The 26,759-nt window shown below is 39.4% G+C and overlaps 1 protein-coding gene and 1 pseudogene across 1 annotated transcript in view; one reads left to right on the plus strand and one right to left on the minus strand.

The window, feature by feature from the left end:
• The window catches only part of LOC135697643 (uncharacterized), a 338,903-nt gene that overhangs the window by 229,736 nt on the left and 82,408 nt on the right, over window positions 1-26,759 (minus strand). The gene's annotated exons all lie outside the window — the stretch shown is intronic.
• The window catches only part of LOC135697644 (uncharacterized), a 115,562-nt pseudogene continuing 91,523 nt past the window's right edge, over window positions 2,721-26,759 (plus strand).

Below are 26,759 nucleotides of genomic sequence, written 5' to 3' on the forward strand. Positions count from 1 at the left end.
CGGTCCGGTTCAGAATAAAGAGATAGCTAGTGAAAGTTTTGTTTTATTTTAGGGTGGTTTTTGAAACCACCCAAATAGCGTATTTTATAGTGAATAATTACCGATTAGCACGCGATCATTTACGAAGATTGTCCTAGGAGAAACAAGATAGATGCATTCGAGACAGGTGTTAATAGTTAAGGGGTGGTTTTATGCAAATCAGAGGGGAATGTAGGTGTGATACCTTTTTCCTATTATTTCAATCATTTTTAAAATTTAGCATAAGGATTGTGCACCTCTTCACCCAACCGAAGGATGTAAGATTTGCTAAAAATTATGAGAGATTCATCATCGCAAGATGTTAGTGGAGACCGCATGATGTAAAGATGCGATATACAGAGCTGCGGTCCAATGCAAGAAAATGGAAAACGAAAAATGTGAAGTTTATTAGTGAGTGAAATGAATGAAGCGCTCATTTTCTCTCATACTCGACTTTGTATGCTTTTTTCTGTCGAACGGGAATTGGAGAGAGTCGTGGCAAGTGTGTGCGTCGTTCTACAATGATATAAATACCTCTGTCATTATGTTTGACATCCTCAACCGTCTAAATTTTCTCTTAGCATTAATTCACTCAAACCCCGCTCGCTGAAAGATCATCAACCTTGAATTCCATTGACCAGAAAGAACACCCATCGTACGTTCAAATGTATATTTCTTCCTCAATCGAGGTGTAGTAGATGACTCGGTAATCGTCTTCGAACCGTGACGAATTTGACCTTTCCAAAGCCACGCCATATGGCAGGCTGAACCGAGTGACTCCCCTAGCATTATACGATTTCGCACAAATCCTGCTGTGGCCTTCCCATCTATAGTAAGAAGAAGAAAAATATTCGCTCATCTTTAAGCAGTTAACGTTCACTGAAGGTGTGTTATGACACCGGTGGATAGATCATGTTGTTGTTCAATTCTGCAATACTTCGGTGCTTCAGTAGTTCACTTTGGAGAAAGGAACGGCGACGGTGTTAGCCACCCAAAATTGGATTAACCAACCGATGATGCTAAACGAGCGTGAAATCAATCAATTGCGTGAAGGTGGGCAAGACAAACGGAAAATTAAAACAATTTGGCACGCGTTTTCTGGATTTTAACAACCACAAAGTGTAACCACTAAGTAGCAACATTGCTTAGTTGGCTATTTCGTTTGGTGTCGTTTGGACACAGATAGATGTTGAAAATTGCAATGATTGACACAATTGATGTGGTGCCTTGTTGTGCCGAAAGGAAGTGGCATGAACAATATCTTCTTATATTTGTAGTGAAACTGTTAAGACTAACCGTAACGATGCTTGGAATAATTTTGTAACAGCTTCTGCATTGGAGTAAAGCCGCACGCGCCCGCCCGGTATAATTAATTCGGCTCAGCCATTGGAAAATGATTGGAAAATAAAAATAGACATTCAAGCCGGCGTAGGAACGAGCTTGGGCATTAGCCAAAGTGGCATCGATTTACATATTTTCTCCTCCCTTATGGAGAGTAAAAGCCATTCGATTGCAACATCACGAAATGGGATGCATCAGCAGCAGCAGCAGTGGCACCAGTTCGCGCCGTGTTGTAATCAGCTCAGGCCTAAGCATCATCTCGGGCGATAATATATATATCGAGACTGATTTGATACGCTCGGCATGAGGTCTTTCTCTCTGTTCGATGGTCGGTGATGCGCTTGAGCTTTCAGGAATACCACATATTTTATAGAAAATGTAAGGCAACTCTCGGCACCGCAAGCCGGTTCAATCAGGAGCTAATGTTCACGCTATTCGTTGTTGTTGGGACTGCTACGAGCTAGGCAGTAAGTACCTTCCTGAGCGTGTGCATGATTGATGAAGTTTGGCAGGTTACCGGGCTGGAATCCCGGATGCTGGGGCGTAAATGTATTGACGCAACGGAATTGATACCATCGGAAAGATGAAACGGTTACGTAGTTGGTGTGAAAAAGGATCGATGCCATGTTGCTTCCGGTTGACGGAAAATGTCCAAGAGGCATGTTGCAAAGCTTTATCACTTTTGGATGATTGTCAGCTTCAGTGGAAAATTTGGAACTAGGCTCCCTAATAAGGAACGTTCGAGCTAAGTGTTAACAAACGCAACAGACCAGTGGTTATCAAGCTTTAGATGATCATAGGTTTGAGCTGGATGATTTTAAGATAATTAAATATGACATTTTAGCGAGGTTAGCAAACAAAACAAACTGGTTACAGTTACAAATACAAATTCCCTCTAGAGTTTACAGTTGCTTCCCTGCAATATAAATGAAAAAAAAACTTAAGCGTCCTAACACACTAGCAACCCCATAATTTTATGATGTTATCATAATTTTCAGCAACGTCAGGAATGCTCACGAACTCCCAACAAACAGCCCAAAAACTTACTAATTACTCCAGGTATCTTCCAATTAAGCTTCAAAGTTGCATTTTTTTTTACGTAGGATTACTTTTTTTGAAACGATATTGGGTGTGCAATTTACAAAAAAAAAATCGACCGGATTTCGAGGTTTTGACCACTTTTTTTTTTTTATTCTAAACATGCCAATCGATTGGATTTTTTTTTCTACGAATTTTCTAAAATGAACTCTTTACCAATTTTCAATAGGTCACTATTAAAAATTACACAAATGTCCAACTGCTTTCCCAAACACAGAATTCAAAATCGAATTCCATCCGGTTTCGCCTTATTCAATCACCGTATGTGGTGGTGTCCGGTCGATCGTCATCATCAGCAGCAGCAGCAGTGCTTTCAGTGCGCGGTGTTCAACATTGTTCTCCAGTACACAACGAAAGGCTGCCCGGCTGCAGTCCACATGAGCGACCATTCACCGAAAAAGGAGGAAGAAGCCACACCGCTACTGATCGGATTCAGTAGCTCTTCGTGAGTCACTGTGGGCCATCTATGCCAAGCGCGTCACCCTTGTTTCAAACAACATACAGCTCACCAGCATCATCTGTGTTGAACAGCTTAGCATTATAACAAGCGGTCCTTTTGAGGACCACCATACACTTTTTAAAGAGTATCATCTGGATATTTGTGAAGGTCATCAATCGTATTGTAACGATCAGGAATTTTGTATAAATTTGTATATAATTTGATAATGTTAAATTGTTTGAATTAAATTCCTTATGGTAGGCAGTAGGAAGACACAAGCATTTTTGCTGAAATCTTTCCTAAGACGGGTCCATTTAATTTATGGATAAGGTAGGAAAGGGACAGTCGCGCAATTAAACGAGCCAAGTTATCTTTCGTGTCTTTAGATTCACGATAGGACACGAAGGGTTTCGGGAAATGATGGACTTCCGGTTCGTCCGAGTTTTACTTTCCTTTATCTGAGGATTCACGTTCTCGATCATTTCGTCCGTGACTTCCCAACGTTCTTGAAGTGTGCGCGTTTGTTCGTGGTCGTTTTTCCTAGTTAAAGTATGTTATTTAAAGTGATGTCTAGTGTTTAAAATTAATTAAAGATTTTTGTTCGTTCCTTTAGCTAGTAGAATAAGTGTGCGTGTAGTAAATTGTGTGCGCACTGAAAATAAAATTTCGTTTATACAACAAAATCACTCGTTTGTTCTACGAATTTATTCGTTGTTTTCTGCAACGAAATGGATTTGTACATTGTATGAAGCTAGTTTCGTTAGAACTGCCACACTCGCTATCGCTACACCCAACCAGCGGTCCACAAGTGTTGGTTGTGGAAACCGAAAAATGTGGAGTGTGTTGGTGAGGATGGGTAAAAATAACTTCATCATTGGAAAGAATAAATATGACAAAAAAATAAAAATAGGCCTCAGACCGGACTCGACTCATGTACCTTGCGTTAGTTAGATCTGTGCTTTAACCATCGCTCTATCTGTGCTATTAGAATAGGTAAAGCTAAAGGCAATAAGAAGCACTCATGCAGTGGTACTTCGATTTCTCTTGCTTTTTCTGCTGCTTGCATGTATTTTTTTTTTCTCTAACATAGAACCACTGCGATGATTTATTGTGGTACCTTGCATGTATTGGTCAAACCGACAATATTTCTAAAAAAAATATATCCCATCTCCAACACACAATCAGCACTTTAGGAGACAATAAGCGCAGTTGTTGGTTTGATTGTACGAAGATGTATTTGTTTATTATACGAATAAGGCGTAATTTTGACATTGCGCCAGATGACAGGAAAAACGAATGTTTCGTATCATTTATGAAAGATGTGTTGTATGTACGATATTCATTTTTACGAAACGGTTTTCAGAGAAATAACGAAAATACATTTTCAGTGCGATCAGGAGAAAGGCTAGAGAAATCTACAGGTAATTTTTAATGTGCTCAATATGTGCTGTCCATGTCCGTGCTCGTGCTTGTGCTCACTGTTCTGGTGTAGTCGTGTTAAATCGTTCGCAGCAATTCACCGTGCCCAAACGCAGCAACTTCTCCCCAACGGACGGAATTTCCCGGCAATCGCCAACCGGCCGGAAGCGGACGGATCCGTTACGTAATCGGTCCGAGGAGACTCAGGGGATCTCCACGTGGACACGGTCCACCCGCCGGTTCGTCAACCTACCGGCACGGCAGAGTAACCGCCATCGCATCGGCGTGTGAAACGCCATTGTCAGCGAAACACCTCCATTCATCGGATCACCATCGACGATCACTAAAGAGTGCGTCGAACCCGTCGATAGGTCATCGACTGTAAATCAACATCATCTGGTGAGTCAAGACTTTTCTATTTTTGGAGGTGGCGTCTGGCGAGGGCACCACGGAGTGATTTTTTGCCAGTCTAAGACTGATGAGCGAGTAGCGCCGAGTTTCCGTGACACGCTTTTCCGGAACTCGTGATGTGGCATTCCCGCCTTTTGAAAAGTAACGTTTTTCAACGCCAACGTCGTGGTCACCAGGAGCGCAGACTCGTTTGGAGCTGAGTTGTCGATAAAGTGACGTCACACACATGATTAAGTAGAGCACATGAGCACGTTAGTTAGGGAGAGAGAAATCGCACACACATAGGAGATAGGAGCGAACACACACAAATAAACCGAAATGAATTGGAACATGTAAATAAAGATACGTAGGATAATGTTATGCACTAAATATACCGCCTGAATAGTTCCGTAATAATAAATGTTTTCGTAAAATGATCATCTCCCTAGATTTAATTGATTGAATGTATTCGACATCACTTCGCGTTCTCCGCTGTAGTTTTCGTGTCCCGTCCTCATGTTGAGAGTTTGAATGTTCGGGAGAGTAGTCCACTTCCAGATCGGGGTGACGTCTAGTGGCAAGTGACGAGACTGCCGATGATGATAAATTCTCTTTTGTAGAGGTTTTTAGGTATGAGTGAACTCTCACCGACTCTCTGAGTGACTATCGTGTTTGTGGTTTCATGGAGATAATAGGGTTTTCCCATTTTGGACGTTTAGTTGAAAGCCGGCTTGCCTGATCCGTAAATCCTTTCTAGGAAATTTAATGGACTCGCCCTTAGGAGAGTCTCAATCGGGCAAATTTACATTGGGCGTGTGGTCTCCCTTGTGGAGTGGCGCTTAAGCCACACGTTTTTAGAGACGGATCGCCCGGGCTGGCTACAGTATGTAAGTTCTCATAAGTTTAAATCTAGCATACCATGTATTTTTAAGACAACATTGGGGGAGCAATTTCAAAAACCAAAGTCGGTCGCGGGTTGAAAGTGGTCTGATTTTGATCCAGAGTTGATGGAAGACTTTATCAATTTTCAAAACGTCACTATTGAAATCTGCACGAATGTGCAACTGTAGCTATGATAATAAAATTATCATTGATTTCCTGCGAAAAGCACTTTCCCTAACACAGATTTCGAAATCGATTTGGTCTCACCGGACGGTTTTTATTTAATCACCGCGTGTGGTGAGTGGTGGCAGCAACAGCAGCAGCAGATATTTTGGCGCGTGGCGTTGTTCATTTTCTGCCAGTACACAACGAAAGGCTCCCCGCAAGCAGCTAGTTATCAAGGTTGCCTTCAAGAGCCCTCGGTTCACCGAAGAAGGAGGAGGAAGCACCGCTTCTGATCGGATTCAGTTGCTCGTCGTGAGCCGCTGTGGACCATCTATGCCAAGTGCGTCACCCTTATTCCAAACAACATACAGCTCGCCAGCCAAGATACATAATTTGTAAATTCATTAAAAAAAATGACTGGATAAACTCTTAAATTCTGCTAGTATTATTGTACGTTTAATAAGTCTCGGCATTCAATTAAAAGCAGTTATTCCCTTAAAATACAATGTATTTTGTGAAGCACTAGTCAATAAATTTAGTGTTCTTATTTCATCCACGTTTCTAGCATTATATTTATGAAAATCACTAGCTCTTTCAATTCGATTACACAAATATCGAGTCAGCAAACCGTCAGTTTGGGTTTTATGAGGGTTCTGTAGACTATGATTTAGACTTGTAGAATGCTTTAAAACCTCGATAAAACTTGCAATGCTACTTGGGAAGTCAAATATACAATTTTTCGCTTCACCGACAAATTGTAAGGCGTCTATCATCAAAGTTGAGGAAGTGAATCTATTACATTGCAAAATCAAACACATAATTTTATTCTGCAAGCGCTGTAATCTCGATATTTGTGTTTCATTGGCCAGAAATAAAATGGAAGGGCAAAAGTCTAGATGAGAAGAGATTATTGATTTGTATAGATGTAATAACGATCTTGTTGACATTGTCAATGTGAGAGTTGAACTTAAGTTTGTCATCAATTATCACGCCAAGATATGTAATCTCCCGAACGTGATTAATGCCTCATCATCAATTACAACGGAGACGTTCTCATTTGATCGATTCCGTGAAATTACCATGAATTTAGTTTTTGTTTTATTCAATCTCAATTTAACCATCTGCTTAGAGAATGCAAATCTTCATTTAAGTGTTAAATGGCATCATCTAAATCCTTAGCTGCAGTGAATAACACAGTATCATCTGCAAAAATATTAATTTCGCAAAATAGTAAAACACGTCGCAAGCCGTTAATATACATAATAAAAAGAAAAGGCCCTAATACACTTCCCTGGGCCACTCCAAGGTTATTCCCCACGGGACTAGAAATAGGATCATTCAAAACAGTTTAAAGAGATCTGTCAGATAAATAGCTTTCAAACCAATTATATGCAGCACTCATAATTCCAAAGCGCTTGGAACAATAAGGGCCTAGAATTTGTTTCAAAAGCGCGTTTCAGAACCAAAAAACAGCAAAAGTCGTATCGTATCGTTCTCTTTCCACTTCGCTAATACAAAATTCAACGCGTTTTCACAATAATTGCCTTCTTGATATCCCGATGGTTCTGGTATCAACAAACTTAAATACTCCAACAGCTGGATTTTCACAACAAGTTCTAAAATTCTCTCTAAGCTTTAGAACGCCTTGAAACTCAAAATTGGTTTTATAATACAAATGAAAACATCATGATTGTCTGAAACCTAAAATTAAAAATGCCAAAATTGCCCAAAAAATTAAAAAAAAAATATTTATTTAATTAATTAATAGAAAACTAATAAATTTATAATAATAAAAATAATTTGTGGAGGTTGGAAAAAGCGCAGAGAGCATGTCATAGTGCTAAATTTTATTTGCATTGAATAGGGCTAAATTTTATTTGCTCCTTCAAAAATTAAACAAACAAAAAATTAACTCCATCAGCCTAGACATCTTTTCAATATCCACGCTTAGATTTTTTCGCCGAGCCCGGCAAAAACAAGTGCCGAGAATCCAACAGCCAAGTCGCAAATATTTTGGTAAAACATTCACAACAACTGTCAAATTTTGCCGATCCTTAGGAAAAAAATGTTCAACCGTTTATCGGTAATCGTTTTTTGTGAATCCCAGCAGATGTTTTATATGTTGACATAGGCAGAATTGCAACATCTCACGATTGTCACGAGAGCGTACGTAGCCAAAGGAAAAGACCAAAGCATAATTAAACGAATCTTACCGATGACACCCACCACACCAAACCCCGACTGACTTGTTGAGCTATCTGACAATTCTTCGAAAGAGTGACGTTCATATCTGACATTCAGAACCATCTAGACTGAGTGTGACACAGACAACAAGTAATGATGGTTGTTGTTTTGATGGTCATGAGCTTCGTTTTTGTGTTAACAAATCTGGTGAACTTTGAGATTTGGACGTAATTACTTTTGTAACAAAACACGTCAATCACCGATTTCTCGCAAATAAAATCTCAACCTCAAAATCAAATACGTCCAAATCTCAAAGTTCTCCAGATTTATTGACACAAAAACGACCCAGGCTTCAAAATTATCCGGATAGGGATAGGGATAATATCCAATGATGGATTGGATAGTGGATAATGGATAGGGATAATGCTGATGCCTGAGCAGCTCAGCGCTGCACGTGCTGATCAAAGACACCCCGTTTAACGGTAACTTTTTCTAACAACTTCCAAAGCAGAATCCTTCTAACACCCGTTGAAAAAGCAGAATCCTTAGGGCGATATTAATCAATAAAATTTTTAAGGGGTTTTCAACTCTGCACATCCCAATCTGTGCCGAGTACTTTATAGCGTTAGCGTTGTTATGGTATACTTCGTAGATTGGATACTAGCGACACTCACGTCTCTTCTGAAATCCTCAGTTAGACTACTTTCAGGAATAATGTTGGGGAGTAAACATTGGTTCCAATCTAAACAAGAGTAACAGAAGCATGACTGTCGCTATTCCCGGCCACACCCATCTTTACCATAACTAGGGATAGGGAAGGAAATGTTGATATAGTACTTACTTAACGAGAGGCCACCGACTTAGCGACACCCTCATAAGTGCTACGGAGTTGGAGGGTTGGGTAGGGTATTCGGTTAGGATTCACCTCAAGTTGGCGATGCAACCAAAAGGATGTATTGTTTATTTGTTGTTTATTTAATCTCTCGATAGCCGGCTATCGAAAGAACATATTCATTTTGTTTAGTGATCATCGATTTTAAGAGTCATGACGGATAGCTTGGGATTAAACCCATGATTTTCTGCTCAGTAAGCAAAAACGATCCCTCCAGGGTCATCGCGCATCTCAGAACTATAACGCTTCGCGACAATACAGGACTGCGTTTTCGCTTAATATGCAAATAGTTTCCGAGGTTAATGTTCAATATCAAATATACAAATGATGGTGGCGACTTATTGTGCTGTGGAAGAGCTTGGGGTTAAATCCATGATTTTCTGCTCAGTAAGCAAAATCGATCCCTCCAGGGTCATCGGGCATCTCATAATCCACAGCGTTTCGCGTCAAGGTACGAATATATGGATGAACTATCTATTATTGAATAACTATTATTTACCATAATTACATGAAAGAAATAAAATATAAACTACAAACAAAACGTGACTACTAAATCTCAAAAAGATATTCTCACAAATGTATTTCACGCAACCAGGAATCTCAAAACCATTAGACGCTATAATGATACTCTGCACAAAAGAGGCCAAAAAGCAAACGTCCGACACACAAAACCCGCCGAATCCACTTGCAGTCACAATCAACGATTCTACGAATCGCGAGCGCTCACGAATCATAAAACCGCTGACTGCAACACTCTGAAAGCGAAATTGATAAGCTCTATGCATCAAACACCCGCCCTTCAATCCCCTCCCGCATCCATTAACACAAATTTCCATTACAACATCTAACGAATTCAAAACTCTGAAAATCACTCATCTATAGCAAGTGAGTGGAAGCAACCCTGCATGCAACCATTCTTCAATTTTCCTGCCTATCTTTCTATTAGGCCTGTGGACATGCGTTAGCTTCGAAACTTCTAACCAAACTGGGAAAATTTTCAGATCACAAAAAAAAACTTGAAAAAAACTTTCAAAGGTAATTACAAGTAAAATAAATATTGATTATTTTACGCAAAAACGAGCAAGTAATATTAAACCTCTTGTATGGTATGCTAATGCTAATTGACTGTAACAAAAATAATATGCTTAAAAAATAAAATATTATTAAAATTATGTGCAAAATTTACTAGAAGATCATTATTTTATTGGTGAGAAGTTTCTAATAAGCCCTCCCAGTTCCTCTGTATACAGAACAAATCTGATATTATAATCAGAATTGCTCAGTCCGATTTCATCAAGGAAGTTCTATTAACAACCAAGAATTAATCGTTTGAGGCATACTCAAGCATTAAGAAGAAGATATGTGTCACTATAGGAAATCATCATCGTTGCAAATATAAAGAAATTAAACATAACCCTTTGCTTCAGTACCGTCAACCTCCATGTCCATGGGGAGGGCCCAATCTGTGCCGAGTACTTTATCTGTGCCGAAAGCTAGGTCAAGCGTTTTGCTGAACGTGCCAAAGTGTGGCAATCAATCTATCAGTCTCAGTAACCTATGAGTTAGGCAACCCTGCACTTATGACTTTTGAGATTGTGTGTTTACATTTTCAAGTCAAGGACGGAAAAAAGTCGTGATAATATTCAACGAGTTGGTTGCCGGTCATCCGCTTCAAGGAAGTGGCACTCGAAGATTAGCCCCTCCGCGAAAAGGAGAAGGGTGACTCATGGCAGAAGCTGTCCATCCAGGAGAACAAAGTTCTCAACCGTGCGTCATTCTGGCAGACGTTTGCCAAAACCAAGTACCCAACCGGCAGTGGAAGATGAATCTTGTCTGCAATTTCATCATGCTACTAGGGCAATGCTACAATCTGAAAATTAGGAAGGTATTCCAGCAGTAGCTTCCCAGTGTCAGCAGTCGTTGTTAGGTACTACATTCGTCTGACTGCCTATCCCCTCCCCCTTTTGTATGGATGTCCATTAGACTGATGCAAAATTTGACTTTTACGCTCCACAGTGCTTAAATGGTTTCAAATCGGGTCCTGGTTAGCCTCCCAAAGTAACAACTCATTTGGTCAGAAACAGACTTCGCAAAAGCCTTTTGAAGTTTACAGGTAAATTACTATAGGAAATCTCAACTTTTTGTTCATTGCCTTCTAGTCTTTTTCCATATTGAGCTGCGAAACAGTTCGATACCCTTTCTTATAGAAATATTTCTCAGCTACAACTTTGCTGAAGATCGTTTATATGTAAAACGAGACAGGAAAAAGTTATTAATTATTTAAGAGATTGGTAAACTGATCAAGATCATGTCATGATCAAGCAACTGCTCTGTACGCAATACTGTATTTTGCAGTGTGACATAGTAACCATGATTTTTGTGTCCTATTCAACGCCCCAGAAACACCAATGTGCTCAGCAGGTTGATTGAGCATAATCATAACACATCAGCGCATTGAACCATTGATAACTTTTGATCCTTGCATTCAATCAAAAAGTGATCTCCAGCAAAGTTGTAGCTGGGAAAATTTCCTACAAGTACAATTGAAAGTTTTTGAAGCAGACCGATATGGTGAATTATTAGATTGACATGAACAAAAATCTTGGTTTTACCATAGTAATTCCCATACAAACTTCAAATAGTTTGTGCCATCTCAGTTTCTCACCAAATAGGTTCAAATTTTGAGAGATTAGTCAGGATCCGATTTGGAATCGTTTAAGTATTGTGGAGCGAAAATTTCAAATTTTGCATCACTCTAATGTCCATGGTTAATCCAAATATCGGTCCAGAATCTCGATACTGGTTGCAGTCGTTGATTGTTTGCATCTGCCTGTTGTTCCTTAATATATTTTATCCTTGGTCATGCCGGAATCGCATATTAATCTCCCTGAAACTGCTGCCTGTTCCGATTGCGTTCATTAAGACCGCGATTCAGATTGGCTCTGTTACCTCCAATGTGGTTACCTTCACAATTCTGTTAGCAGCATTTTTCTTAACGTTGCTATTGCCATCGGAGATACGAACAGTTGCGAAAGAGCATAAAGAGACCTCCACAGTCAATCGAATCCGAGTTCAGTCCATAGAATGAGCTGTACGGCTGACTGATTGGTGAACCATCAATCGTACCAGCATAGAGTTAACTCTAAGACCAGAAGGTCCCGAAGAAACGAGCTCAAATTTTTGGCTCAGCTCTGGTACTATCTTCGGTCCCAAGCTAATCGATGCACCCCTCGAAACATAGGAAAATCCACGAACCCCTCATATCATCTGTCAAACTTTCATAGCGAATCAAAACAAACATAGTGTAGTACTAGAATTTCGACGTTAATCGATTTGCTTGGGACCAATAGGGTAGTCAAGGGTGTTCTGCAGGAGAAACAGCTGCGATTGCAGATACATCTTAAGAATGGTAGGATCGTTCGGCACCGTGGTGTTGTTGACACCGTACATTATCGCTTCAATGCTCCTTACCCATACAATTGACTCTCGGTCCGGATCCTATGGCCATCGAGTTAATATTTAATTCTAGTTAATTCTGGTCTATTCTGCGGGGCATGGTAACCCTGACTAGTTCGTTTGGACTTCCTTAAATCTATGGACATCTTTCAAAAGCCGTGTGGACTATCTGTAGAGATTCATCCCCCCGAAGGCATAAGGACAAAGAGTCTCTCGTCAATTATACAATCTTTTATTATGATTAGGGGACAATTTCGCTGGAAAATGGCATTGACAAAAAAAAATCATCGATTCTCTTCATCGACTTTCTCTTTGGTTTACTACGGCTACATGAACGAATTTCTCCCTAAGCTCGCAGCACGTTCAACAGAAGATGATGTTAGCTTGCGCATGAAACAACACACTCAATGGAAAATTAATTTGCAGTCGGGTTATTCGCGAAACAGAAAATCGAATGAATCCTTATCAACCTTAGCAACGATTGGAAAAATGTCAACACAAAACAGTGAATCCATTTTATATTATATTTTGTGTCGCACTTGTCATCGTGTGTCATGACGCATCGATCAGTGTGCCATGATGTGTTTCGGCACAATGTGCAGAGTTGATTACACCTTAGAAATTTTCTTCGGTTTCTTCGTGGGAAGGCCACAAAAACTGTGCGCTAGAACCGGAGGCTACTATAGGAAAAATGAATGTCACGATTATCATCAATGATAGGTAAACGAATGTCAACAATACTGATTGATAGAAAAATTACTGCTGAGATGACACTCACTATGAAGAAGAGTGTAAACAGCACGACTGATTGAGTGGAGCGGTGAGTGACCAACTTTCATTGTCAACTGTTAAAAGCAACTGGTACGTTGCTTCAGTGAGCGTCCGATTCGAGAGTGATGAAATAAAAAAGGGTGACTATGATCAAGCATTTTGTGACTTCTACAATGACAGTTTTCAAGACTGGACGTACACCGAGGCAAAAGAACGTAAGAATTCCATTAGAACCACTGATGAATTTTAGCCACAAGAAATCGATATGAATTTCATAGATTTGCCTTATGAAAAATAATTTAAAGGGGCAGACTTTAACCGAACCATAGACGTTGAGATTACGGGTCCTATGTCTGGACCGCTCGTCTGTCGATGCTTGGGTAATTGGAACGGCTAGAGGCGTATAAGAGCTACTACGAAAATCTTTCATAAGTCGCGCTTATGAAATTCAGATGTGTCGTTCATAAGTCGAGCCTTATGAAATTCTTAAGTCTATTTGCCTCAGTGTAGGACTACGTCTTTGAGGACTATACTGGGGTGCAAATCAAAACATTGTGTATCGAAATAGTGTTAGGCTGAAGCGTCCTTTTTCGTGTCACACTTCGCAATTTCACTGGTAAAAATAATAAGGTTTCTGTGGGTGCACGTAGATGAAACTACTACTTGTAGTTTGCTACGGAGAAGCAAGAAATGTCTGAAATTTTCGTAGATCTTGAGATGTGTGCTCTTGAAATTGCGAGGTGTGATGGAAATCGAGCTCTACGAGGAAACACCTTGAACGCTAAATGACTGATGGATTTAAATTCTTTTCACACCTTTTGATTCAGATTGAATGTAAGATTTGTTTGGTTTAAAGATTATAATAATTTATCATTAGCAAACTATTTTAAATTTGATCAAACTTTTAGGCCGCAATCAACCAATCCCGTGCTTGCTTGTTATGACTGAGGGAGAGACGACCGGTTGCGAGGTGATAAAAAAGCTTACCTGTACGTTTGCTTCAGTTTGTCAGTGGATAAGACTAACTCAAAATTGAGTCCAATTTCACTCAAAATAGAAGAAAGTGAGAAAAATTTTCTTCAAAAATCTGCTTGAAAAAAGAAAAAAAATAATAAGTTTTTTAAGTTTATGAGTACACTAGTACACGGGCAATGAGATTAATTTAAAATTGAGTCGAATTTTATTCAAAATTTGCAAAAAAGGGGTTACTTAGTAACACAGTTGGAATTTACAGAGTTTTGGTTGGAAGACATTTAATATTTGGGAAACACAGAAGAACAAATTAGATCATTGACATTGAGTTAACTCATTGACTAATCCGAACAAGGCCGAGCTCCACCTTGTAAGGCGGTGCCCCCGTCCGGTATCCGAGCAGGAAAAAAATAACTTATTCATACCAAATTTATGAAAATAGCATAACTGGCAACCTAAACGTGGTATTAGTGAGGCTGACATAAGAGGTAAAATACCAAAAATAATACCGTAAATCGGGGTATCTTTGATAATGGGGGTAACTTTAATAGCATAATATAAAGAATAAATTTACTCGCTGTGCTTTTTCCAAATAAGAAACATTGGTTCCATATTGTGGCTTAGGGTATTTCCGTTGATATCGGATATAGTTTTTATATAGTATGTGTTAAATTTTTCACAAAAATATTAAAAAACCATTTTCGTATGTTTCGCCTTTTTGAAAAAGCACTCAAACCATCACTTATGAAATGTATTTCCGATACAGCCATCACATATTGAATGTTGTATTTTTATTGCTTATGAAGTTTTCTGATTATATACTCATTCAAAGTTTCATATTTAAAGAACTAAATTGTTTGACTTTCTCTAATTTTTTTTTTCTACATTCATCGAGCATTATTAAAGTAACCCCAAATCACATTTTGTTATTTTGGTATTCATTTGATTTTTTACAAAAAAAAATCGATAACTGAATAATATCAAAACAAGGTTTTATACCACAAGCATACCAAAATCTGGTATCATACCACATTAAGATATTCATTTGTTATCGATTAGCTATCGGTTCCTGCTCGGGTTGAGATTCCCCGACGGCTGAAAGGAAGGAATCAAACATTGAAAAACAAACCAGCGTCCTTCAGGAAGGAGGTCTGGGTAGCCAGGATCGAAGGTTCGTCGCCCAGTATGTAGCCGATATTCCCCGAAAGGCCGTAGTGTTGCCGCACGAGCTCATACTTTGGACACACACAGAGGATATGCTCGACGGTGGCTGGAATATTACAGACGACGCAGGTCTTGTGGAAAACTCCTCCGCCGAAATCGTGTGAGAGCCTGGTATGACCTGTGCGAAGCCTGGAGATGACTCGTTGCTCCTTCAGGATCCCAAGATCCTTCCATGGATGCGTGCTCTTCTTGATTGTCCTTAGAAGCGGTCCTTGGTTTGCCAACTATTCTTCTTGCCACCTAGCCTGCATGGAAGTTTCGACCCATCGCTTGATGTCCGGAAGGGGAACTTCATCGGTGTACCAGATGGTCCCGCCTCGGCCAGTCTGTCAGCGTTGGAGTTGCCAGTGATGCCACAATGCCCCGGAGCCCAAGCGAATACTTTGTTGGGGTGGGGGGACATGTCTGATAATCCCCTGTGTGAATCAGTGAGGATTAGGATTGGTCGGTCGGATGGTATGATTGTTGCTTCGAAAATCGCAGAGCATTGTAGGCTCAAGCTCGCTGGTGAGATCTTTCCCGCAATGCCTAGCCCAACTCCGTTGTGCGATTTGGACCCGTCCGTGAAACGGTGCGTATTTCTAGGAAAACTTCATGAATACCGTAAAGTCCCGTTGAATAGCTAGAATTGCATTTAAACGGCGCTCACTATAAATTTGTTTAACGGGTATCCCTACAGAGCCCAATGGTCCTACGCAATGTAATGCAATCATGAGTTAAATTCGACTCGGCTATTGAGTTAGTTTTATCGGCCGTTTAGACTGGGTAAATTTTTTCTCGATTATCGTCATATTCGAGCAGATTTGTAGGAAAATTTGACTCACTCAGTGAGTAACCCCACTTTCACGATTTTAAGTTAAATGTTCAGTGATGGCATCCTCCAGGGTAACCAGTTATTGAACCAGTTATCTTTATTTCCTACAAGGGCGCAAAGGGTATAATTCTAAATGAGTGACCAGTTCCAAATTTACCAGGAAATCACTGGGTTGCATAAGGTCTATTGGAAGGCGAACAGGTGGCAGTAATAAATTATTTACTTTTTTTTTTTTTTTCCTTTGGTTTGTTTTTTCCGTCGATCTTGTTTTCCGTGCTGAGCACCAATGCTACCGACGTGCCAGGAAGCCAGCTCCCACACCTGGATCCTACCTATCGACCCATCAACTCATGAACCGGGGACCAACGGCTTTACTTCCCATCCGAAGGAAGGCGTGATCAGAGATGTTATGCCTCAGAACATCCCGGCGGCGCCGACTGGGATTGAACCCAGGTCTACTGGGGTGAGAGGTTATCACGCTTACCACTACACCCCCAGCGCCGCTATATTGCGTATCTTGGTCTAACAGTCAAGGATCCGCACTCTATGGTTTCAAACCTGCCAAGAAGCGAGTTTTACCTCTTTGGCATTGAGCAGTAATCGTCAAATATGACCATTCTAGTGGTGGTCATACCGTGGTCCATGAAATGAGTCAACGAAGGGATAATACACTATCAACAAACGGCACAAAAAATTGTGTGGCCTTGAAATAAATAAAACAGAATGTTGTCTAACGAATATTGAAATTAACCTACTTATATTCAACGGTTTGTAGTCAAAGTCAGGAGAATTCAAACCAGTAAAACGAAAATCCATGCCGTCGACCACTCAACAGAACTGTCAAACATTCCAAATCGAGACCAACTTGAACCACTACCACCACGCATAAATCATGCAAAATAGATTCACGGCACAATAGAGGTGGTGAGAGAGCCATAAAATCGCACCAAATAGCATCGTCCAATCTGCTTTTTTACGACCCCAAAACAAGAACATAGAACAACAATGCCAATGGTCACATTCGGTATCATTTTGGGAAAGGAAAACATTCGCCGTACATTCACGGGTGGTCCACCTCCCACACTCGGCCTTTATCGGTGTTGATTTATGGTGGCCACTCGCTGCCGAAACTGACTCGGTGGGATCAGATGCTTTCTATCCGTATCTAACTGCCACAATTCAAATAATGAACTAGATTAATGAAGTTTACCGTACATATTTTATTACATTTGACGACCACCGCACAGAATGAATGAACTAATTATGACCCCTAAAGCCGTGAGAACCAAACTGTCATCGTATTAAGTCATCAGCACCAGCACTAATGAAGCTGGCGCTCTCTAATCCCAACGATCCATTAGGTTGGGGAAAGCAGCAAATCAGTACCGAACAAATTCCCGTGAAGTCAAATCCATCGCCGGTGCCTATAGAAATGCACCACTGACTGGAATCGATTGACACCGATCCACCGGTCATGTTTGTGCCGGCAAATCATTGTGGTGGTAGCCACAAAAGGAGTGAAATTCAACAGCTTTTCGTTCTAATCGACCGTACCCAGAGGAGCCCGGGGTGCGCCGCGATGACGACGCCGACGACGACGACGACGACCACGACGGGTTCGGATTTCAAATTTATAACTGTATTCGTGTCATCGTGGCATGGGATGGATGGAGGCTGCGGCTGTTGTGGGGACCTTCACCGAGATTAAACCCGTTACCAATCATTCTCGGGATAACACTATTTAGATGGAGAGCTATACAAACTCAATAGTTTGCGCATATTTTCATCGCTTTATTTGGTTTGCCAACTTTATTCTCTTCTCTTCTTCTTCTTCTTCCTCTTCATCTGGGACGCGATCCGTGCCAAGCTAGACAAATTAGTTGCGATCCCGTTGTTCGATCGTTTATGTTGTTGATTCCGGTTTTTTTTTCTACGCGAGTGAACGCGCGTTGGCAAATTGTGACAACCGAGCGGAATGGGTTGGAAGTCTCCACGATGATGAAAGCATCAAGTCTATGAAGCGAGCTAATCAATAATAATACATGACAAATTTGATTGGTAATGATTCCAACAGGCAAGCACACCCTTACCGTGGATAGATTGTAATGAAATTTTGAAATAATTGGTTCAACTTGAGTGATGAAAGCTGAAGTAAGCATTATATCTTCACAAGTAATGACACACATTTAAGATCACAAACACATAAAGCAATCATAAATATTAATGGAATTAATGTTTTCAGTAACCTCAGCCGTCACTTCCTATTATACACAATTTTAAGAGTCCTTGAAAATGATCCCACATGGACCGAAACGTAGGACAAAGATGAAATCAGAAGTTTTCGATCCATCAAGCTTTACTTTCGATAATTAAAAGGCGGTTTCATGAATTTTTGAAAATTTTCGAGAATTTAAGTGAAAATGGCAGGAGTTTAAAGAAGTTCCAAAAATATCAGAAAAATCAATAGAATTCAAGGGGAGTTAATAAACTTCAGGAAAACTGCTAGGTCTTCACCGACCCGGGGGCAACTTGACAAATCCAGTAAATTACCAGTGTACCCCGACAGTTTGGTGCTGGTGGTTCTGTCAAACTCACAAGTTTCAGAAGTGTTATCTGAATAGGGCGAATGAAGAAATTATGTACAGTAAATAAATGGTTTAAAATTCACCAAACCGGAACGCACGTGTGGTACATGTTAAGTCCGACGTCAAAACTAACATTAGTGACATAGGGAGTGGATGCCAGCTATAAATGTCATTTTGATTTTCACAATTCATAATCAGTTTATGAAACTTTTTTATGTAGTCTCGTATGTCTTTGAGCCAGAACAGAACCAAATGCATAAACATACACACTTAGAAATAAATAATGTTGCACGTGACGGAATCCATCTTTGACACAAAGGATGAGACGTAAACAAACATGTCATGTAAAATTAAGTGCCCCGAGACTGAAAAATTCGAAACTACGTTTGATTGAGCTGAATTTTGCGTCTATTATGGCTCAATTTTATGTCAAAATTGACGCTCGTATATGTCAGTCTCAGAGCGCTTAAATTCACAAAAAAATTTATAAGTATGTATGATTTGTAAAACGAAAATATGTGGTTGTCAACGAATTAATCGAAACAAATGAGAATTGAGCGCGTATACTTTCGGAGATTGCGATGCTATTGCTATTATCGTTGATGATGAACAAAGAAAGCAAACAAAGAGCGTTATTATTCCAGTATTCCCCCGCTTGTCTGACAAATTTGTGGCCGGATTAGTGTGGTTGATCTGTTAATCTGACTGTCAAATCCATACAAAACAATGGTACCATCCTAACACTTTAAAAAATCTGCATAAGAGACCGTGATGTCGGATTATCGAGTCGTCGGATTAACGAGAGCCGGAGTGGGGGGATACCATAGAGGTAACTCTAAGACAAGTAGGTCCCGAAGAAACGTGCTCAACTTTTTGGCTCACCTCTGGTACTATCTTCGGTCCCAAGCTTGTCGAATCACCCCTCGAAACATAGGAAAAACCAATAACCCCTCATTTTATCTGTCAAGCTTTCATAGCGAATCAAAACAAACATTGCGTAGTACTAGAATTTCGACTAGAATAGGGTACGTTAATCGTTTGCTTGAGACCAATAGGCTACTAAAGTGGTGAGCCAATTTAAAATCGTTAGTTTCGTATTGATTGTTGGGGATACTGTTTACGCTGCTAGTACTGCATAATGTACAATTTGAGGTAATAGCTCAACAAAGTACAACGTTAGTACAACCAACCGGTGGAAACTAACGATTTTCAATTGGCTCACTACTTGACTAGCCTATTGGTCCCAAGCAAATCGATTAACTTACCCTATTCTAGGCAATATTAGCTTGACCACGGTTCAGTACAGTCGCTGTTTTTAATTCGCTTGTGTTCAATTAAATACCCTCGAGTGTTGTCACATTACACGAGCGGTCGAACGGCCAAAGTGATAAGTCATCAAATCGCGAGTGTCAATAAACCCGGTGTGCAATTTGTTCACCTAACGCAGTGGCTTAAATTTACCAGATGAATAATTCTAGTTTCCCCCGGCTGGGGGAAACCTCTGGTGGAGGTGGTGGAAAGATTTTAGTTATGGAAAGGGGAGAGGAGGGTTAATCCTTCCATGGAGTCTCTCCGATTCTCGTCGATAAAACAATTAAAGCTTACTGCGGGGAAGTAGCAAGCGCAAAAAAAACGAAAGACGGGAAAATTCTCGTCCACGTTAAAAGTGAAAGCCAGGCCCACTGGAATTTTTGTCCTCACTGTCAAGGGTACGGTTCCACCTAAAGAAGTAAAAATTGGGTACATTCTGTTGGAAACAAGACCGTGGTATCCGAACCCTTTGAGGTGCTTCGTGTGCTATAAGTTCGGGCATATCGGAAAAAAAACTGTAACAGTGTAAAAAAGTGTAACAAATGCGGTGAGGCATTCCATGAAATCTGTGAAAATGCAGAAAAAGGTGTTAACTGTGGTGATTCTCATGGAGCATTCTTCAAAGGGTGCCCAGCATTCAAGAAAGAAGTATCACCAAAGTGAAAGTGGACAGAAATCAGGGTTACTTCCACTCACTTGCTATAAAAAATATTTTTTCGGAATTATGCAATCATTAGATGATATAATGATATGTTGTACTTGTAAGTAACAAGAAGAGGGTGTAAAGTACGTGTTTGATTCATAAAACCTGACAATTTCGCTTTCAGGGCGTCACAATCAGCGATCTTATGATTCGTGAGCGTTCACTCAGAGTGAGCGCTCACGAGTCGTAAAATCGATTAATGTGACGCACTTAAAGCATTATTGACAGATTTGATGTGTCAAACACGTACTTTACGATCTCGTTTTGTAGCTTACAAATACCAATTATCATTATACCATCTCATGATTTCATAATTCCGAAAAACATTTTTTTATAGCAAGTGAGTGGAAGTAACCCTGACAGAAATATTAACTTTTGGGAAGCTAGAAAAATAGTGGAAAGCGAAAATAAAATCACATATTCAGATTCCATTAAAAGTGCATTAACCCAACAATTTGATGAGAAGATCAAACAATTAAATGAAGAAAAGAAATCCTACGCGAAATCACTAAGGTTAAATCTGCAGAAACAGTTCGAACAAAAAATGAAGGAGATGGAAAATAAGCTCATGGAAATGCAAAACCAGTTTGAACAGGCAGTTAATGCCTACAGAGAAGAAAAACGGCAGAAAAGGAGCTCGAAATTCTCAAAGAGAATTATTCCAAACTGGTGAACACACTGAAACTATACGGATACAAACCATCAGGAAAACACACCAGGAGCCAAGGCAATCCCATCGAACCTCCCCCAAGGAAAAAGAAAGGTAACGATAAGATGAAAAAATGTGAAACGGTTGAGTACGTTAATTCAGAATCGGATGTCAGCTCTCAAGAGGGTGGCGATGATGAGATGCAACCCCAAACCCAATAATCGTCATCAAAACAACTAGAATGGATCCAACAGCAAACCGAAAATCAACCTAAATTATTCAATGGAATTGTAATGGCGTCAGAAAACAAGACGCAGAATTACGGATATTGATTAATGAGTACAAGCCATCTCTAATCAGTCTACAAGAAACAAGAACAAACAGGTCAAACGAACACCTTATTCTACCACCGTCCTTCAGGACAAGGTGGAGTTGCTATTACAATCAAACATGGAATAAAATACTCAAAAATTCAACTTAACACAAGTCTTGAAGCAATAGCTATAAAAATCAACCTACCTCGAAAAATGACTCTCTGCAGCATATATCTGTCACCAAATCAGATAGTTAACAAAAAAGAACTTGACAACATAATTAACCTTATCCCCAAGCCATTTATTATATCGGGAGACTTCAACTCTCACCATAGAGATGATTGCAGAGGAAAAATGATCGCCGAAATAATACAGGAACAAGAGTTTATGCTACTGAATGACGGCAGCCCAACTTTCATACATTCGGCAAACGCATCGACATGTATTGACCTTACTCTATGCTCAGCTGAAATTGCTAACAGAATTAACTGGTCAATCCACGAGGATCAACACAATTTTGAAAATCAAATCGATCCTACAAGAAACTCACAGAAACGTTGAACTTTGTTGGGTCCCAGCTCACGTCAACATCACGGGCAACGAGAAAGCAGACGACCTGGCAAAACATGGGGCTATGTACAAATCCCCAATCAACATTTACACACCATTCGCAGATTTCAAACGAATGGTTGACGAACATATTTATAAACCAAGCTTGGCAAAACAAATGGTTCATGAACAACAGCAAGCTCAGGCAAATCAAGAACACCATTTCGGAATGGAGCACCTCATACAATAAAGATCGATATGCAAGCCGAATCATAACAAGGCTAAGAATTGGGCAAACCAAATTAACTCATGGCCACCTTGCAAGAAAAGAAGACCCGGATATATGCCTATCTTGTGGAATACCAATTACCGTTCAGCATATATTAATCGATTGTCCCCGCTACGATGCAGAGACCTGTCAGCAAAATGCAATACTTATAAAGCCGACAAATGGCAATCAAGCAACAGTCATATTCAAATCATCCACGGTTCAACTACAGTACAACCATACATTCAGCACTCATACAATGGGAAACGCAGACAGCAAAGATACCACCCAAAACGGTGACCAGGACGTCACCATAATCGAGAATCAAGAAGTCCACACGGGATACCTAGAAGACCACAACTGGAAGCTCTCACTTATCCTCCTCATAGTGTCAATCCAGCTAATCATCGGTATCATCAACATACTAAGGAAACAATGGAAGAAAGTATCACTCAAAGCTACCAAATCTATAGCAGTCCTCAACGTTTAATTAAGGAAGACCCGACCATGACCAGATCCAAGAAGGCAACCGGAAATAGGTTAAGAAGTGATAAATTCAAATACTAATTTTTAAGTTTTAAACTGTAATTTATCAAAAACGACCCAAATGGTTAAACCATAGAGGTAACTCTAAGACTAGAAGGTCCCGAAATAACGTGCTCAACTTTTTGGCTCAGCTCTGGTACTCTCTTCGGTCCCAAGCTAATCGATTCACCCCTCGAAACATAGGAAAAACCAATAACCCCTCATTTTATCTGTCAAACTTTCATAGCGAATCAAAACAAACATTGCGTAGTACTAGAATTTCGACTAGAATAGGGTACGTTAATCGTTTGCTTGGGACCAATAGGCTACTAAAGTGGTGAGCCAATTTAAAATCGTTAGTTTCGTATTGATTGTTGGTTAAACGGTCGCTAATAAAGAACAACAACAACAACAACAACCCTATTCTAGTCGAAATGCTAGTACTACACTATGTTTGTTTTGATTTGCTATGAAAATTTTGCAGATAAACTGAGGGGTTCGTGGATTTTCCTATGTTTCGAGGGGTGCATCGATTAGCTTGGGACCGTACAGAGTACCAGAGCTGCCCAGCTAACAATTTTCACAATGTAAACGCTTTACTCATTTCATTTATACAGTCTCAAGCTGTATTCAAACGTTATACGATATGAGGAAACCTTTACTCAACCTCTATACAAGCAAATTTGGCGAACTTAGTCAGCTACTTATGGCTATTGGAACAGTCAGGAGAAGCTCTTATTGCATATCCATTAACGCTTCTATACAGCTGTTATCCTGCTGTTTAGTTGTGTGTGAACTTGAAAGGCGCTTATTCAACCTTTTCCCGGTTGTCCAATAATCACTACACAGCTTTCACTTGAAGCCGGGTTAAATACTGTTTACGCTTTTTTATGAAGGAATTTATTGAGTTTATTTTGCTGTGAATCAAATTAACCGAAATTAGTTACAAATCATCACCATATTATTTACCCTGCACCGGAACCTGGAATCGAACTCGAGACGACCTCATTCGCAAACCTTGACACTACCAACTGTGCTACGCCAACACTTTGAACTTATGTAAACAAATCAACATTCCCTTCTACAACAAAATCGCTGAGTAGAGGCTTTATAATAGTGCACATGAATCACTTTTCTCGACTAGTTATAAAAGAGCAGAGTAAAAGCTGTAAAACTGCACACGTCTAAAAATAAACCTAGTTGACTGTGAAAATGCTTCCGAAGTTGCTCTAACACAGTTTATAAGCTGAGTACAGGTTGTTTAGTTGTTGAAAAAGCACTTTTGATGTTTATGTTATTCAGCAAGAGTTGTTGGTTGTGTAGAAGCCATCAAATGAGTAATATATTCACTTTCTTAGCTTTGTTTTGCAGCTACAAGTGGAAAGATGATTAGTGTGTGTATAGAAGTGACATTAGCGTTTATTAGCTGATGTTATTCAGTGCGACTCACAAATTGAATAATGGTTGTGAGAAAGTTGAGTAAACGCTATGCAAAACTATTTTGCTAGCTTTTGCTTGTAGCTGTATCTGCAGCTTCTTTTCAGCTACTTTACAGCACAACGCTGGAAAAGTTGGCTTACAAAGCTGAAAATGTTAGTTGGGTGAGCCAAAAAGTTGAGCACTTTTCTTCGGGACCTTCGGGTCTTAGAGTTACCTCTATGGTACAACGCCCAAGTAACAATAAAGCAGCTACTTGGCATCCACTCTGATTTATGATGGTTTTATAACTGAAATGAGCAATCAATTTAGTTTGAATACAGTATTTTAAAGCGTAAAACATTCCTGGATAATAATTCAGCTTATTGTTGTTTTAAAAACCTTTTATAGTCCGTCGAGAAAATCTAAATCTTACTTGTTTTAAAAATAAATTTAAAGCAGCACTCAATTCCTCTAAAAAATTGTTCTGTAAATCAATCGTAAACTTCATTAGCAATTGTTTATTAATACATTGATAAAAAACTCTATAAAGTTGTTCTATCATTATAAAAGCAACCATAAAACCATTCGGTTTTAAATGAGAGCAAAAAGCATATATTTTTGTTGTTTTGACTTGTTAAAGTGTATCATAAAATCCACAATTACTGTGTTTCGAAATTCAATATAAAAATTGGATCCTCATAGTGAATAAAAGCAAAATTTATCTCAAGGAAATCTCGAAGAGTAGACGTAGTAGGATGAAACATTCAAGCAATGTTAACGACCGAAGGGAAGTCAATTTCAGCAACGACTGAGCATCTAGCGTTTGCATCACGTTCTGACCGGTGTTGACCGTCTCCTTTATGAAACAGTCTTAAAACAGACCAGTGTTCTCCAGATCGGACGATCGAAATAACTGACATTCGTACCGAAAGCAAACCACTGAAACTGTCAGTAAGCGGAGATTGGCTGGTTTCCGATTCATAGCAGTGATTTTATTCTGTGAAAGGGTCAAAATTTCATTCAAGCATACTTAATTTATACTGCATCGTTTGATGGTGCATTTCGGGAACCATCCGGAAGAAGGGGATTTTTTACGGGAACGATTGAGCTTCCAGCTGTTCCATTATAGGTATATGCGAAATGTTGCAAAACATTTCCGCACTCTTCCTTAGTAACTGCTTCCAATCCAGCGGGAGAAAATTGCCTGGAAGAACGCTGGCGTAAAACCTCGATGCAATGATCGAACAACGCAACTATCGAAAGATAAACAAACTTTGACGTTTAACTTCTTGCATGCAACTTTGCCTCCATAAATGCTGCCATAAATCTGAACGGGTTTCTGATTAAGCAAAATGGCTTTAGATAAATACATTTCAGTCAGGAAGTTTTCTTCATAAAAGCTATTTTAAAACCTTATGGATTTGCTAGGAATTTCATTAAAGCAAAACAACTTTTTCACAAATGGCCAATGAAACCCAAATTTTAAGCCACCGCCATATTACAATTATTTTGTTTGATTTTTACAATCTTCGTTTTCAATGTGTATTTCCTTGGAAACAACTTTATTTTGGTCAATTTAGCAATGATCAAATATTTGAAATACGATAATCATAAAAAAATATCTCGGCTGAGCTTAATGATTAATCTGAAGAATAACTATTTTTTTTCCTTAATTAAAAATAATAAGCAAAATCGACGTTTTCCGAGAGCGGACTTATTTTTTTTCGATGTTTTCAAGTACATTTCACATAAGATTTAATAAAGCACCTACAACTAGGCCACTTTATGAGAACAATTTTAATAATTTTGGAAATTGAATAGTATTTTTATATGATCAGATTATATTTCAATTATTTTGTTAAGATCGGATGGTATTTATGAATCCTTTTTCTATCGTGATTGATAATTTTTCTAGTGGATTCAGATGGCTTTAAAAGGGTTTTTATTGTTGCCAGATAGCTTTTATTGTAGCTTAAATACGGGTTTCAAATGGTTCTTAAGACGTTCGTCATACAACCTGTTGTAGTAAATCAATCTTGAAGAGCTTCGAAAATATATCCTTCAGAACCTTCCCCAGGATGGGCCAACTAGACAGATTCTAGTCCTAAGGAGGTTTTGGTGGATGCATCAATGGCATAGTAGCCTCGACAAGGGTTTTATGAATGTTGTTTTATAGTAGTTTTGTATTACTTCATAAAACTTAAAATGTTACTTGGGCGGTGTACTTTGTACGTCTGTCCAAGACATTAAATGCATTTAAGCTAAATATGTTGTATTTTATTCAATTTGACTAATTTTCAATTTACTGTTATTGTAAACTGTTTGCTTACCCCGGGAGAGAAACACGGGAAAGTAAACATTTTTTATTCAT

The sequence above is a fragment of the Ochlerotatus camptorhynchus genome, unplaced genomic scaffold (assembly GCF_037179485.1).
Source record: "Ochlerotatus camptorhynchus isolate MF236.1 unplaced genomic scaffold, CSIRO-AGI_Acam_v1.1 ptg000077l, whole genome shotgun sequence".
Lineage (NCBI taxonomy): Eukaryota > Metazoa > Arthropoda > Insecta > Diptera > Culicidae > Ochlerotatus > Ochlerotatus camptorhynchus.